The 18,257-nt window shown below is 38.1% G+C and overlaps 1 protein-coding gene across 5 annotated transcripts in view; it reads right to left on the reverse strand.

Moving 5' to 3' along the window:
- Positions 1 to 18,257, reverse strand: part of NOL4 (nucleolar protein 4) — a gene marked incomplete at both ends in the record, with an annotated part of 321,302 nt that overhangs the window by 29,077 nt on the left and 273,968 nt on the right. The window lies entirely within an intron of this gene.

Below are 18,257 nucleotides of genomic sequence, written 5' to 3' on the forward strand. Positions count from 1 at the left end.
TAAAAATACACAGAGACTAGAAAACAACTTGACCGATTTTGAGCTTATTTTGCCTGTTCCTTGCTTCTCTCTTCGAATGTCTCCTTTCTTCCCTTACTGTTTCTTCCTCCCCTGTTTTCTCATTGTACTTTATGTTTAAAACATCAGAAAATTATATTGTGTGTTAACTCTATGCTAAGTTTGTTGCCAGCATCACAGGACCCTGAACAAAACCTTAAAACACCCAGGTCATTTAGGGGTGTTTGTCAGGTCACCATCATCCAGGAAACTACCTTTACCCTACTGAGAAAGGATGTTAACGAATTAAAGATTAAATTTGTAAGAAATGCTATATTTTAATAAGAAAATAGATTGTATTTCTCCTTAGCTATAAGTTCAGGAAGTCTAAAATATGCAAGAAAGATAATTTACATTTCCTTGCTTTTTACAATATTTATTATTTCTTCTGACTTTATTCTTTCCTTCACTCTTCCATGTTGGGAATGACCTTCTGTAAGCAAGAACAGGCCTTTATCACCAAGTCATATCCCCAGCCTTCTTTCATTTCCAACAAAAAATATTTCTATAGATATATTTTTAATAATTTTTAGGAGTGATTCTTTTATTACCAGCAGTGTTTTGCACGCCATAGAAAAAGAAACATGGAATACAATTGTTCTATTGTATCCTAGTCACATGTTATATTGATATTCTCATCATTAATATGAAACTTGGCATGACTTTGTTCTTGTTAAGTTGATGTACTTAGCTCAGATGGCTCTGGTATACTCAGCCCTGGATGGGGACACATGGTCATCATTTTTACAGTAAGGTTATAAAAGAGAACCTGAAACTTAATGACTTCCCAGTCTAAATGGCACCTTGATATCAATGACTTACAGTCAAAGTAAAAATAAGAAGAGAGATAGAAAATGGAAAAGAAAAAGATTATGCAACATGAAACTTGCATTTTAATGTAATTAAAGTAGCAAAACTGATGCTTCTGAAATTTGTCTGATGCAAACATGAGTTGATCTAAATCACTGTACAATTAGAATGTTGGGTTGCAAATTCAAGGCTTGCCATTAGAGCCACTGAACCTCTACGGGGACATATTGCTTTTAGTATATGTGCTGCCGAAGCGAGCACAGACATATTGCTTTTTATAACACTTTCCTTGAAAGAAGTTACCCATTAGGTCAAGTAAAGACCAAGATCAAATCAGGTTTGCTGCTGCTGCTGCTGCTACTGCTGCCACCAGCTCTACCCTCCTGACTCTCCAGTTGGCTGTTCTAGTTTATTAATTTTATTTTACTGTCAATGAAATGGTGCCCAAAGAAGATGGGTTGCAGATTCTGTAGAAAAGAATTTGGGTCATGAAACCCACTGCTGGGACTTTTAAGTACATTAATGTTTGCCTTCAGGGAAATATCTTTTTTTTTTGTTTGTTTTGTACTTAAGATGAATCCATGTATTAACCATAATAAGTGAGCTTAAATAATCTGGAACATTGCGGATAGCTATTTCAGAAAATCTGTTGCTGCTGGATATGGAGATCATTAGCACGTTATGGTAATCAGGCTACTGGGTCAGTGATGTTATGAGGAAGAGTTATTAATAAGTTAATTTTGTAGAACACAAATAGCTACCATGTAGGCATCCTGGATGTGATGGGGATGATTGCAATAAGTTAGATTCTGGTGCATCCCGGACTAGATTTATCAGTCTCTCCAATGAAACAGCCTCCTGTGTAAGTGTGCCAGCATATCTGTCTGGGCACAGATATCTACATATCATCAAGAGGTTACAAAAATGTCTTAAAATCTGAAACTGAATGGGAACATTTTCGTTTTGCTGATAGGTACCTTGATCATTTTATATTTAGGATTTTTAAAAACCCCTTCAGATTTTGGACATTCAACCAATATTCTATGCAAATGTTAAAAAAAAAATACCAAGTACTATAAAGTCAGATATACTCTGGTCCGAAGCATTTAGATTACAGATATTCAACCTGTTTATATTAATTCCCCCACTCTAACATAGATGTGGTATATAGCTTGAGGCTATTAGAGACCACCAGATGATGAATACGTGGACTTCTGATGTTTGCATGCTGAGATAGCTGGTGTTTGAATTCCCCCAGAGGCCCATGCGTCATAAACTTGTTCCCTTTGGTGAAGTTACTGAAAAAGCTGCAAGCTTCAGAAAGGGCAAACTAATGGCAGTCTCACTGGGGACAGATCTCCCTCAAGACTGTGGTATCCCAGCCACCCTTGCTACTTGCTACTCTTTTGCTTCATGGTTCAGCATGAAAAGGAGTTTGCTCTGTCCTTTTATCTCAGCCCCTGCAATCCAACAAAACCCATCATAGACCCAAACCAACATGAGTACTTGATTTCATGCTGACATCTCCCAAAGTGTGAGGTAAATAAACTTACAATTACCTCAGGGTTTCATTGTAGTAACACAAAGCTAGTAATACACTCAGATTAATTTTTCATACAAGTACCTATTTCCTAGAAAAGTAATATATTTTAAACTGGTCTCTACAGAATCTGTATGCTTTGAGGGAAAACATCAGAGTCTCCCTGAGGATGTGAGGTATATTGACATGTGCCACATCCTTTGTCTGTTGCCAGATTAATGGCTCTGTTTTATTTCACTGTGACCTCACCAAATGACTATATCCAAAGTGTTATGGAAATGACTCAGCTTTAAAATACTTTCTGTAAAGGCGAAGCTCTTGAGAACTCAAAGGACACCAGAATGTCCTCTCTTCTTGGGGTACTTGTGAAGGGCTGGCTGTAGCTCTACCACTCAAACAGGGTACATAATCCAGGCTTCCAGTTGTGGTAAAGTCCCTCTTCTGAGGGACCCATGTCCTTTTTGAAAGTGAGAGAAAGATGCTCTCACAGTAGAGCGTCTTGTTATGCAAAAGAAGAGACATTATTACGGCAGTGTTTTCTTATAAATTCTTTGCATGGGAGAATTAATTTGGATTATTAAGTGTGCCATTTAAAAGTGTAACTCTTTCTTTATTAACTGTTGTTCCAAACTGCTGTAGCTATGCTGGGAAGGAAGATAATTAATTCCATTAATAATCAAAGCCAATTTTGTAGGGATTATTTGTATTCAAACAAAGATTTGCATTATTAATGTTTTGGCAGTCCACTATACATACAGAAAAAAAAAAACCACACAAGTCTGGCAATAAAATATGTTCTGGAGTGCCTTTTGTACAAAGTTTAATGAGTGTTAATTCATGGTTTTGTCTTGAGTGATAATCATTTTCGAAGAGAAATGATTTTAATGACATTAAAAGGTACATATGCCCTGAAGTCACATTTTACCTTTGTCATCAACTTTCAGTAATTAATATTTTAATAATGAGAGCTCAACATTTTCATAACAGTTCACCCCCAGAGCAACTATGAAGGTTGTTTTCAGAAAAGGGCACTTTAATATGCTACAAAGCTTCATATCTACACAAATACATTTAATTATCAAAAATAACTAATTCTCTATTTATTAGAAATATTTCAAAATTTATAGTGCATTAAAATAAGGCTCAACAATTGAAGAACCACAAACAGTGGACTAGATAATACACACACATCTCACATATCATACATCACACACACACACACACACACACAAACACACCCACACATACACTCAAACACACAAACACACACATACACTCACACACACAAACACACACTCATACACACACACACACATATACTCTCTTGGATAAAACTATTCAACAGATTAATGAAGTAGTTTTGTTTGTTTTTATAACTAGACTCTTGCCTAGGGTTTTATATCTTCCTACCTACTTTTAACATGCATGTGCATTGGCATTTCATGTGTAAAATGGACTTATATGAAGATGGTCAATTGCTTATACATGGAAGGCAAGACTGTGGTGAGTTACAAGAAGGGACTTCACTTTCTGTTTTCCACCTCCAAAAACAGAGGGCTGCAGCTCTCCTTGTCTGGTTCCCTGATGGACCACACAGATAGAGTCCTAAGCCCCTCAGGCTCATAAGGATATTTTAATTAAACAACTCACAGACAAATTCTTTCTCTACATGAAAGTTAATTTATTTCCCTTAAGGAACATTAATAGTTTTGGTGTTCGTTTGTTTGTTTTGTGTGTGTTTTGTTTTTTTTAATACAACCATAATCTTAAAAAGGTAACACTACATTGACTTCCTCTCAAGACTCCCAGAATTTTTGTTCTTAGATTTTATGTCATCTGCATATAGTAAACATTCTTTAGTTTTATGACTATATATCTCCAAAACCAGCAGAAAATACTAGTTAAATTCTGAGTGGCACCCAATCCACGCAGGCCGGTCTGTGTTTGCGGCCACTGTTATCTCTACACCACCAAGGACTTTGCAAAAACACTCCTCTGAGAACATGAACTCTCATTTTTCGAAGACCATGGGATATGTAAAGAGTAGGCATGATCGATGTACCTGTTCAAGGGAAGAACCTTGAACTGAGCCATAAATGATATTTTTGCTACAGAACAGTAAACATGTAGACTCAGTGCAGGTTTCAATTTGCCCCAGTTTTCTGCAAGCTGATAGCAGATCTCTACTCTCCTTACATGTTCCCTGTAGTTTATAGGGTAGAACATTTTTGTTTAAGATACATATTTTTTAAATCTCCTTGCTTTATGAGTGCAAATGGGGCTGTCGAGCGCAATGCAGAATCCATGTACAAACCGCTGAAAACATCTCTACCTTCTAAAACCTTTTCTCTCCTATTTGGGAGCATTCTAGAAATGAGTAGATTGCTAAGAGTTTCTGGGGACATTGAGGGAGGATCAGAGAGAACCAGAGATCTATTAAAAATGTTCTTCAACCAACAAGAAACCATCTGCCCTGTAAGTGCCTAACTATAATTTGTGGTAAAGGGAACAGACATCTGATGACACAGACATCTGATGACACCAGCCAAGTCCATCCTCATGAACATGCACCCTGGCTCATGTCCTGCAGCGCTCAGATTACTGGCACACCTTCAGAGGGATCACAGATTACTTTCTCTACTTGAGGGCTATAAATATTTAGGATGCCAACACTGCAAAAATTCTCCTCAAGACACAGACACTATTGAAAGCCACATATTGATTGATTCCAGGTCATGCAATGGGAAGCTTTGATTACATTTATTTCTGATTTTAGAAAACAAACTCCTAGGTGGATAGCTACTGGGAGAGAGTCACCAGATCCGTTGAGGATTGTCGGTTTGTTTGTTCTGTCTGATGAGTGCTTTGTGGAGGTATGTAAACACACTGACATACATAATTGCACGGGCAATAAAGTGGGAATTGAGTGGAATTTATGAAGTTGCAGAAATAGAATGGAGGTAGCATTGTGGTCACAGAGGTATGTGAGAGCTGGGGAGGGAAGGGACAGGGAGCTCTCAAACAAAGAGAGTCTAAAATTGCAAGTAGGAGGAGTCAGTTTTGGGCTACATCTTACAGATGTAAGATGGTGGCAAGAGCCTAATTATTTTATATTTCAAAGCAATTAAATTCTAAGTACCTCATCATAAGAAACAAAATGGAAGTGAGGCTATGGCTATACTCAGTAGCTTGGCTGAATCAATTTTTAGTGTGCAGGTATATAAAACAATTGTATTCTCTGAATGTATACACTTACTATTTATTTATTTGTTTATTTACCAAACAAAACAAAGAACAGGGTTCCCCGGTGATACCTGTTCTGACTGGGTTGGAGTAGAAGGTCAGAGAATGTTTAATTTCTATTTTCCTAACGTCCATGTATGCTGAAAATGTTTAAAGCTGTTTATTGGGTAATGTATGCCTCCTTTTGAAAACTATTCTAGTTGATTGGCCAATATGTTCAATGATATTTTTGAAGTTCAGTTTGTTTCCAGTTCTTTACATAGTGTAGATATTAACCCTGGTGAACATGGAAAAGAAAGTACTGGAGATGAAATAGTACAACTGAGGAGGGACCAAAGAAATGGGAGAAGGGAGGGGAGGTAGACCCAAGTTAAACATGCACAAAAATACCATATGGAACCTTGTTATTTTTTATGCTCATTAAAATTATAGTGTCTAAGTTGTAGATCATGTAGTTAAGAATTCATTCTACTTCTTACCAACATGATATGTCTAGAGAAAAATACACAAAAATGTAAGAGCTAAAAATGGAAAATATTAGCAGCATTTAAAAAACAGTGTGTGTTGTGCCAGGAAGCATTTGTGAACTCCAAAAGACCACCAAGGAGTTATTTCTGATATAGTCACATTAGGAACTCTTTATTACAAACTTGAGTTTCGGCTTACCACCGACCCACAGGATGGTTCGGTGAAGCAAGCCCAAACTCTCATCAGGACAGTGTTTTATAGAAAATAGCAAACAAGTGAGGGGTAAGGAGTGGATGAGTAGCCTGGCAGGCATCTGACTGAATTTCTATTGCTCTGAAGCAAGACTGTACCCAATCACAAGTGGTCTGAAACAAATAGTTATTATTTGATTAACTTTGATTAATCTTTTATTAAACGTTGCTAGGAAGTAGCTAGAAAGTAACTCTAGCCAAGGACAAACCATGGGGTCCTTCTTGGTACTTGGGTGCAGCTTGGGTTTAGCTGTTTTTGGGTTTGTTTTTTGTTTTGTTTTGTTTTGTTTTGTTTTAAGATGGTAGCGTTACTGAGATGGAGTAAGTTTGGCTTTTTCATGTGTATATATGTGTGTCCAGGTAAAGGAAATGTTTAAGACTCATTGGCCTCAAAAATACAAAATAAATATATTAGAACACACCTCAACCGAATTATAGTGGATACCTGACAATCAAAAGAAAGAAGCATAGTGGGTAGTCATCAGTAAGTAGGCATTCCCTCTAAGCACATGAAACTTGTTATCAGCTTTCTTTCCATAGGGTAGCATTCCTTACTTTGGCAAAAGATTTTAAAGACATTTCCTTTGAGCTTCCAAAATAAGACCATAAGTCACTTAGCTAGTAGTTTTGAGCAGATTTCTCATCGGAAAAAAGATCTTCCTGTGATGCTGGGCATTTTTAACATTAATCTTCAGTATACTTCGGGAGTGAGAGGAGATATCTCCTAGTAATACAGTCTGTCTTCCTTCTTCTTTCTCAAGATGTCCATTATGAAAGCTTCACGTTATCTATGAAGCGGTCACTTTATCTAAAGTTTGACTTTACTCATTGTAAACAACTTTTTGGGCCAATGAGGTGGCACACAAGGGTAAAGGTATCTGCCAGATATGAATGATTTATCCTAGCAGTGACGGAGTGTGACATTGGGAATTACCACTCAGAAGAAAGTTAAACTCATCCAGGGAACAAAATTTAAAGACATGTAGACCCCAGAGATGGCAGAAAATGTTCATCTTTCCACATTTTCTTTTGCTTTCACCCCGAAAAGGTGGGAAATCCTGACTAATGATGTTATTTGAGCACTGATGTAATCCTTGATAGTTTCAAAATTAGAGGCAGGTGTGCCAGCATGGTTGAGTAAGCAGAGTGAATACCCCCCCTGTAAGGTTGCTCTACATAATTGATTCTTTCACAGCTACCTTTGATGAACACTCTGTTTAATCACTCAGTAAACAACCTTCCATGGGGATTGTGCATCTTGAAAGAGCCACGTAACTGAAATCTTAATTTCTACGCATTAGACAAAAACTTATAGATTAGTATAATTTAAACTGGGTGTAAAAACTACTGATCCATTTTTTTGGAACTTGAAGTATATTAATTATGAAGCAGTCAAAATTAGGTAATTAGAAAGCCATCAATATGGCAGAGCCTGGATCACTGAGGGGTGATTTTTATAGTAACGTGAAATTAAAATTTAAAAGGAATGTGCATGAGAAGCCGCTTACAAAATAATCTAAAAATGGATAATCTAGTGATGGATTTAAAGCACACCCTTTAAGAGTGGGTGTGTTGGGTGGATTCTCAGATCTGTATCCTTTGCTATGTTCCTACTTTAATAGAACTGCTTTCTTTGCCTACTTCCTGCTTACATGACATATCTGACTTGGGGCACTAGGTCTGAATATCGAATGTTAAATATAACAGTTAGAAGACAAATGTCATTAGCATCATATTATTTCATCTTTAAGATGCACAGTTAATAGTTTTATTTCCATTTGTAAGAAAGTCATGTCTATAGCTGGTATTTTTTAGGAATTCATTGCTGTAATTCTATATACACGTATATGAAACCAATAATTGTTCATAAACGACTTGGATTTGATAAGCAGTAGTTCTTGCTCCCTTAAAATTTTAGATTATGTCACTTTATGACACTGGGAATAATAATCATCTCTTTCCCTTTCATGTTGATTTTCTAGAAGTTTCCATCCTATATCATCTCCTTGAAATGCTGCATCTCAGCTTTAGCCAGCATCTAATGGTTTAAGGCAAGCTTCTCTACATCTAAATCCCTGATGGAGACCTTTGCTCAGGCCCATGTTTTGAGCTGCCTGCATGACAGAGCTACCCACGGCCCCCATGATTACATATCAGACATTATGTCTAAAGTTACATGTGCCTTTTCACTCTCTCAAAGTCTCCAATCAGGATTTTTTCAGCCTCTGAACTCTTTCACTTGATTAATGATACCTTTATCTCTATCCAGTCTTGTTCTAGAGAGCCATGTCCTATCCAATAGCATCTTTTTTAAAAGTCTCCTACCTATAATTCAGAATATTTGTGATGATTCAATTTTATTTGTAAATGAAAAGTTTTTAAACTGTTTTGTGGACGCCTTCCAGTTCCTAGGGCATGCAGTCAAGTGCATGCTGTGAGAAATATGCAAGATACAGAAATTATTTCAGTGATATCCTCTAATAATAAAATAAAATTTGATCAAGTGACAAAGTAATTGAAAATGAGGGTCCAGGAGAGAAATTGGTTCTAAAATGTATACATGAATCCAAAAAGTAAATAAAGAAAAGAAAAGATTTGTTCAAAGTCATAAAGGAAAAAAAAAAAAAAAAAGTCATAAAGGAAGTCTGTCTGCATGAGAGCGAGTGTGCTTTCACCAGTATTTGTCTTCAACACGTATACACATGTGTCTTTCTGTGCTCAGATTAAATAGAAATATATTATGTCATTGATTAAAAACAAACCTTTATATACAATTTGTTTTAAATGACAAGCCAGTCAGCAAGCAATGAAATTGTGTTTATTCTACGTTTCTATTCCTTAGATATTAATTGTATGTGGGGGGTACGGTGTGGAAGTGCTGTTTGCTTTGTAAATTATTACTAAATTCTTTGAATTCTAAGGCTAATAAAACCCCTTGTGATTAATTTTGGTATGGGGAAGCCCACTAGGTTTGATATCAATTAAACATCTTTTCCCAAAACTACTGTACTGGAGACCTCTTAGGCATATCCTAGGTTGGCCTCATACTTGTGTCTCACTTCCCTTCTCTTTGGTATTTTGCTTCTGGAATACAATAGCCTGAATATCATTTTTTCCATAATTTTGAAGCCATTTGTACTATATAGATAACATTTTCATAAGAGGCAAAAACAAATATGAGATTTAAATCCGATGTCCAACATGAAGACCCAGTTATTCCACTTCTGGGCATATACCCCAGAGAAGCTCCAACATACAACAAAGAAACATGCACCACAATGTTCATAGCAGCTCTATTTATAATAGCCAGAAGCTGGAAAGAACCCAGATGTCCTTCAGTAGATGAATGGATACAAAACTTGTGGTACATTTACACAATGGAGTACTACTCAGCTATCAGAAACAATAACTTTATGAAATTCTTAAGAAAATGGATGCATCTAGAGAATATCATCCTGAGTGACGTAACCCAATCACAAAAAAACAGACATAATATGCAGTCACTGATAATTGGATACTAACCCCAGAAAGTTCTGAACACCCCAGAAACAACTCACAGATTATATAAAGTTCAAGAAAAACAAAGGCCAAAAGATTATGCTTAATCTTTACACACCAAGAAAACTTTGGCTATTTCCAGGTTACATCTTGTTTTACATGTACTTTATGCTCACTGTAACTAGTAAGATTTTAAGGCATACTATCAAACCTTTAAAAAAATCAAGTACTGACAAAAATGTATTTATATACTTTCATGCAAAAATGCTTTTAAAATCTGCAAATTTATCTTTTTTTAAAAATATAGTTGTTCAATTAAAAAATATCTCATGTCCAAAGACATGAACTTGTTAAAACTTAGCTTCTGTATCAGTTTGTAGAAGTAGGGAAAACTTCATAATAAATATTCAGAATTGGAAATGAACCATTGAGGATAATTTTTATTTGAGATCTATGACATACAAAATGTTTTTTACATGATGGATTGTATACTCAACCTGAAAACTCTCTGTAGCATAGGAAAAGGTAATAGAAAATTAAAAAACGCCAAAGATTGCGTTGTATTGCACAGTGCCAAGTTTACAAACGCATTCTAACACTGACTAAAGGTATTAAACATCAACTACCTTTGGCAAATCCACTGAACATTCTCTGTGGGAGAAGCTTTCTACGGTGGATCACAGTGATTTTCCAGACACAGAACAAAGCACTGGGTGGAGCAAAGATGGGATGGCAGCACCATGCCACCATGCCACCACTGGGAAGGCTCCCATCCAACGGGATGACAGAGCCAAAGACCTTATGTCAGTGAAAAATAGATCTTTGGATGTCAGGTGGCAGGTCTGATAATGAATGACTTCATATGTAAATTAACAAGACAACACAGAGATTAATTAATAGAGCACTGACTAATTAGTGATTTTTTAAAAATGAAACAAAGAGAAGACAGAATATGTAAAGCTCAGAATAGTAACGATTTCATTACAGTTTGATATCTTTAAGATGAAGTTTGAGGTTTCACTCTTTTTGTATAATACTGCAATTGAACCTACAGTTTTGCACACATTAGGCAATCACTCTACAACTGAGCTTTTTTTGTAATTTTTTTTTTTTTTTTTTTTTTTTTTTTTTGTAGAAACGGTCTAAGTAAGTTTCCTAGTCTGGACTCCAACTAAATCCAAGCAGGTCCTGGACCTGTAATTCTCCTGACTCAGTTTTCCGACTCGGTGGATCATGGCCCACTGCTACCCTGTGCAGCTGCATAGGATAAGTTTAACAGGACTCACGCTATAGATTTACAATCAGCAAAAGGTGTTACCTGCTGCAAGCTGCACAAAATAACCGATTTTCTCACTGAAAAACATACCTATAATTAATTGAAACACTTATTTAGTATGTGTTGAACTCACACGAAAGTGCAAGGCACTATGGCTGCAGATGCAAAGACTAACCGAGATGGGATATTTACTTCCAGTGAGCTTGCACATCAGCAGGGGACACCAGTAACCCATACATGGCTGGTTCATGATAGGTGATTGAGAACTCACAAAGGAGCCAATGTTATGCATGCATAGAGAAGAGGACCTAAAGATAGATGAAAACATACAACCCAGCATGTCACATTCACAAAACCAAGAGTGCAGAGAGCAATGATTCTCAGTCTGTGGGCTGAAACCCCCTTGGGGGTCTCATATATACCCTGCATATCAGATGATATGCATAACATGGTCATTCATGGCAGTCGCAAAATTACAATGGCAACAAAATCATTTTGTGACTGGGGGTCACCACAACACAGGAAACTGCGTTGATGGGTCACAGCATTAGGAAGGCTGAGAACCACTGACACAGAGGAAGAGAAGTGATGACCAGCTCCTTCGCTGAAAACACACAACATTCCTATGGGTTATGCAAAACTCAGCTATGACTTTGTGAGAGCTGAGCTCAGGATCTAAGATTTAGATATGAAACCCTGGTTCCAGGGGAAGAAACTAAACCACGATGTCTTCTTCTCATACCACAAGAGAAATACGATACAGTCTGCACCTGATCAACACCAAGTGCATGAGATTTCCAAACCTTTATAATGAAGTCAAAGGGATAGGGAGTGTGTGATTGAAAAGAGAATGAAAACAATGATATTCTTTCATCCACTCTGCATTTATTCAGTCCTACTAATTTACTTGGTAGATTTCCAGAGTCATGACCAAATACCATGGAAAGCTCCCTGCCCTCAAAGGCTTGGTTTAACGCCCATTTCTTAGTAAATAACTAAAAGTGCATTTTATATGATGGAGAATAGTAACAGTATGAAAGACAAACATCATGAACGTTTAGGTACAAGATGTTGGAGATAGGGTACGAAGCATTCTATGAGGGGAATTGTAGGAAGCATAGATTAGAGTTAGCATTGGAGCAAGCAGGGTTGCCAATCACACAGCCAGTTTTCTCCAGTTCATCTGGAATGCTGGGGTGATGTAATCCAACAGCCTGCCACTCTAGTAGGAGCCACCCTTCACCTGAATCCCACTAATGTTCTAAACATTGTTTAGGTACTCATCCCGAGCTTTGTCTCTCAGTGAATAGAGCACATCCCTGTGAATGAAGCCCAGTGTATATCACCTCTTCCACCAGTTTTTCTTACGCATATCGAAGATCCTTCCTCTAAGCCATAGCCCTGAGTTCTGATTATCAGCCAATTGAATTCATTCTTATTGTAAAGGTCACATGTGCTTTTTTCAACACAGTCAGCGCTAAAGCTATGTTATGAGAATTTTCACATGGACACTTCCCCCCCGCCCCAAAGTTCTACTATGTTTAAGTGTGTAAGAAAAATAAGCCAGGAGGTCAGTCCCTGGAGAGTAGGACCTAGAGACTGCTAAGGTGGTACTGTCTCGAGTTTTACTCTTCACCTCTCCTGGATCATCTCCCTGATGGATGTGAGTGGGTGGGAGTAATTATGAGAAGTTACAGGAAGTGCAGAGATCCTGAGGCAGAGCCAGGCTGTTCCTGCCTAAGGAAGCAGTATAGAAGGGGTCATCATAGACTGCACAAGGTTGATATCTGATTTGAATACATTAAATGAATTATGCTCAATATTGAGCCAGAAGGGAGTATAGACAAGCAGTTGGGCACACAGATTGTAAGTTCACAGAGAAGCATTGCTGGGAATGTAGGTGGCACCACACTCTGGAAAAAAAAATTAAGTCCATGAGACTAGAGAAAGGAAATAAAAACCATGAATGAGGCCAGGTGTTGAAATCTCCAGGTTTCAAATCAGAGAATATGCTACATGCAGAAGGAGTTGTCTGAGCTTGGGAAGAAATAAACACTCTGTTCTATGAATCAAGGGCAGTCTGGAGTATTAGATAAACAAAAATAACAGAGCCGAACAAAAATGTCTGCAAATGCAGCTCAGATGATCACTCCAACCTTCAGCTTTGGAGAGATAAATATTCATTTGTGACCTTGAAGCTTAGGTAGATGGCCACAGAACTCTGACTGGTTTGGAGAAAGAATCTAAATATCAGGGTGGCCAGAAGTTTAAAGTTGTCTACTATGACTGGGAGGGCATGGATGAAAGCTATCATGTGTGTGGGGTTCTTTTCTTCACTTTATTCTGATGGAGATAGAAAGGCAACAACATGTATGTATACTGAAAGGAAGAATCCAAAATAAGAACCTGTTTTTTTTTTTTTTTTTTTTTTTTTTTTTTTTTTTTGACATAGGCCTACTCTGGTAAGTGGAAGCAGCTTTGAAGTTTTACTGTGACATCTGTGGCTGTTTGTGCGTTTCTGGTTGGCTCTGGATCTGTGGAATGCAAGGGGATGTTGGAGTCCACTGGAGCCCTGCATTACTCCATCTAGGACAAAGGAAAATGCCCCATGGAGCACTGACTATTTCTGATTAATTAGGAGTTTGGACAGAGCTACCAGATCTGATTCTGATCTGCCATGGGATCCTGGAGATGTCTCCGTAATCCTGGGGGATGAGAAGATAAGACAGGCAAGAGACCCAGCACCTCAATGCTTAGGCTGCACAACAGCCCAGGAAGCATAAGCACACCCCATGACACTGGGGGCAGAGCTGAGGGTTTAGGAAGGACCAGGAGGGTATATCAGGCATACCCAGAGCTGAGATGGAACTCAGAAAGGTCTGGCCTAACTGAACTGGTGGAGACATCCCGACAGGAAGTCCCGGGTGGGTTCCCAGTGTGTCTGGGTTGTGCTGGAAGGCAAAGAAAAACGCTTCTATGTGTTAAGAAAATTTCTTTGATAAACTGCTGCACCTCTGAATGGTCTCAGTTGCTCTCATTTTCTCAGTTGTCTGTCTTTGTGTGTTCTGTCTGCAGCGAGTTCTATGCATTAGTTTTGTCTCATCCTCTTCATCGCCTGTGTGTGTCTCTGACAGTTACAGGTGGACATGGATGACAGACCAAGCTCTAGCTGCTACCACCGCAGTGCCACCTGGCCGGGGCAATGCCTACAACCCACAATGGCAGTGTGCCACCTGTGTGCACCCTTCCTGTGCATCCTTTCCAACCAAAACCCAAGGTTGCAGCTTGTCATGGCTGCTTTGACAACCAAATCTCAGAACTCATCTCTGACACTTCTGGTCACTGGATTCAGTTCAGTCGGGATTCCAATGTCTTCTAGGTATGGGTAATATTGAAGTGGTATTTTGATCCATTCTATTGTGTTGAAAGCTGTATCTGGAGTTGAAAATCTTTTGTCTTACGTCAGGTGAGCAGAATTATATTTTGGTTTCATTTAATTGCCTACAACGTTTGCTATGATATACCTCAGGATTTATAAATTTAGTGGACATAGTTAAAAGTCTATAACAAAGTTGACTTAAAATTTATAACACAAGGTTAATGATTACAAGGCTACACAGGTAGTCTTAAAACAAAGCCTCACTCCAGCAAATATTCAAATTGCTAACTTTGCTTTTTAACCCCCAAAGTTCTATTCCTAACTGTTCATGTTAACTGAAATACATCAACATAAAACATGGATTTTATGCTTAAAGGATCACACTGAGAATGGCTCAAAGCTACACTGGAATTTTAAGCCCCAAGAGTTGTAGCTAGCCCACTATATTTAGGACCACAACTACTAAATGTCAGAAACTGGGATATTCCTGTTCTATAATAGAGCAAGACAATGACCTAAGCAATTTGACAAAGAGACTATAGACTGAAGCTCCTTACCTAGAGTCTATTCAGGCTGGGAGAGGCTGATTTGAGAATATGTCTATTTCCCTGTCATTTGTTAAGCTTTAGCTATTTTTATAAACTGGGTCATACAAGAAACTGTGATATTCTGCAATGCTGCACTATGAAACGATCAGGAAACTGAAGTTGCCAGTCTCCCTGTAGACTATAATTATGATTTCAAAATTTATTTTCATACTAAAAGTGTTTCAGTTCAAAAAATGTTAATTTTAAGGCTAAACCTAACAGGGATAAACTTGTAAATCCTCATAATATAAAAGCTATTAACCTGAAAAGATGATTAAGACACACAAGTAAATAGTCACCTTGTAAATGGCCAGATTCTTTATAAATGTAATTCACTTACAGGGACAAGCTTTATTTAGCTTCAGGTACATATTTCTAAGTTTAATGCTAGAACAAGTAATTAAAAAATAAAGTTTAGTTCATTTCAAATATATTTAATAGTCCTCAAAACTTTCCAGAGATATATTAAATACGGAAATTTTCTATTTCAATTTTAAATTTAATATATTTGATGGAAAAGGCTTACTATGACCAAGACACCAGCTCCTAGTGGCAACCCTAAGATCTTCAAAGAAGACAGATGGCCCACACAGACTCCATCTGGACTGTGGTAACTCTAACCACTGAGAACAACTGCCTTACCCTGTACAAACTATGAAAATTGTTGAGTTGACTGCTTCACTCTTCCTGGTCAAAGTAAGGTAACTCCCACAGGTTCGTCCTCTATAAGAAAATCTCTAAGAACTGGATCTGGCAGCCAAAGCCTGATCATGTTCTGTGTGGTAGCTGAAGATTTAAAGTTGTCGTGTATAGCAACCTAAGACTTAAAAACCACTGTCCCTAATGAAACCATGGAGACCATAGGAGTCTAAGGCAACCATCTAGGTAATGGGTAAATCTCTGTCATTTTAATTGATACATAGGCCACTTGGATTATACTTCTTGCTATAATTTATCCTTCTCAGATCTCTGCTGGGGTTGACAGCTAACTGTAGCATCATCTGCTTAGAGGCAGCTGCCTGGTGGCTACATCTCACATATAAAAACCAGGTCTTACCTTTTTGGTGCTATTATGTTACCTGAGTTTATTTTTTAAACTTCAAACTTACAGATAGGTTTGTATTACTAACAGGTTTTAGATGTAAACCTTTATCCACCTCTCAGGTCAAATGGGCTCCAGTCAATCAATAGCCAAAGCTTTCCTACCTATTGCCTGTTTCTAAGGAGAAAGCTACAAATATAAAACTTCTCTTTAAGTTTTCTAACCTTAACTTCTGTCCATAGCCTTTATTTGTCTTGGCAGAGTTCCACTAAGCTGGGAGACACCATCCAGAAATTCATGTCAGACTACAAACTGCTCCAAAGGTGATCTATACCATGCTAGCCCCGATACATCCTACAAACTGCTCCAAAGGTGATCTGTGCCATGCTAGCCCCGATACATCCTACAAACTGCTCCAAAGGTGATCTATACCATGCTAGCCCCAATACATCCTACAAAACTGGAAGCAATGGATTTGCTAAACACCAATGTAAATCAGACCAGCCAATGTAATTGCTCTCTGTCTCTTCAGCTGGGTCAACAAACCAGATGCTTCTGACAAACACTTCATTGCCCCAATTCCCTCGTGGCATTTGGCTAATTTTCCATCTTTCCTGGGCCCTGACAATGCATCCTAAATTCAGCAAGAAGCAGTTAGGAATGAAAATACATAGTCCCTTGTCCTCAACAAAGGGCTGGAATATTAGATCCAAGGAAATATCCTAGCAAAAGGGACAAAATACCTACCTATAGTACCTATTTGGCATATCAAGATTATATGGCTTTAACTTTCTTGCTTTATCTATGGTCACCAAACATGTATAATTTATGAATGAGTAATGCATCTTTTGATGTAATACAAATTTTGATTCCCCCAGATAAAGAATGCTATGTTTATATCAAGGATTTGACAGGGACACATAGATAGTGGTAGGGGGTGGGAGGGGATGAAGAGCCAGTCTGCCTCCATCTTAGGCTTAAAAGTCAGCTTATATTAAAGGGATAACTAGGTTTATCCCAGTTTATAACTAAGCCTCTGTTTCTCAAGGATTGGGCACTGGCCCACCTGTGAAACCAATACAAATTTTTCTGTACAGCTTGTTCTAGAAATGACAGTCAGGTCTTTGTTCAAAAAGGTTGAGGTTATATAACCACCTATAACTACCTTGTTATGACTATGACTACCTTGTCATGCCCACCCTGAAACCATGTATTTATTTCAAGATGCCATTAGGACTAAGTTGTTCATCCTGCTCATATAGCCCAACCTATTTTACCAGCCAAATCCCCCATTTTGCAACCTCCTACCCCTGAGCTATAAAAGGGCTTGTCTTTCTCACATCCAATGCTGATCACTCAAACCATGCCTTAGAGGGAGACAGCTCACACCCATGAATTCTAAAAAGCTTATTTTAATTGCCTTCTTTAATTAATTTGGCCATGACGAAACTGCGCAAAGCATTTCTCCATGAGCTCAGCATCATTGTCACCTGGGAACTCTTTTGACAGGATTTGTTTGGTGCAACCCAGGCATTCTGCAGGAGGCAGATTTGCTGAAAGAAGCAGTTTTGTCTTTCCTTTTGGTTCCTAATCATTAAGGTGATTAATATTTTTAATTCTTATGTGCCTAAATTATGCAAATAAGCTACAACTCCTTCCCTTCCCTCCTTGTTCTTTGTGAACCATTTGCAGAAGTGGACTGCAGTACAGTTGTGAGTCTGGACCAATGAGCCGAAGGTGAGAACACTCAGTGCTGCTCAGGTGCCTGGACTGGGACTGGGCTAGGGTGTCAGGCTGCCTCCAACCACATTCTCTTTGTCTCTAGTGTTTAAGTGGTTAAAACCCTTGTGGTATCTACTCTTTCATGTTGCTATTGAATAGGGCTTTATTGGTCTTTGTAAATCTTACAGCAATGCAGTCTAAGTTGCTGAAGTCATTGCAGTATCTAACAGCAAGAAAATCTATCCAAGAATCCTGAAATCTAGAAACACAGCAGACAGCACACCCACTTCATTCGGCCTTCATTGGGTTCTTGTTATCCTAGCTCTTGGCTTGACACGTGTCTGGGCAGGGTTTAACCAACTAAACATCTCCCTGCTACCTAAT

This window comes from Micromys minutus, assembly GCF_963924665.1.
Source record: "Micromys minutus genome assembly, chromosome: 8".
Lineage (NCBI taxonomy): Eukaryota > Metazoa > Chordata > Mammalia > Rodentia > Muridae > Micromys > Micromys minutus.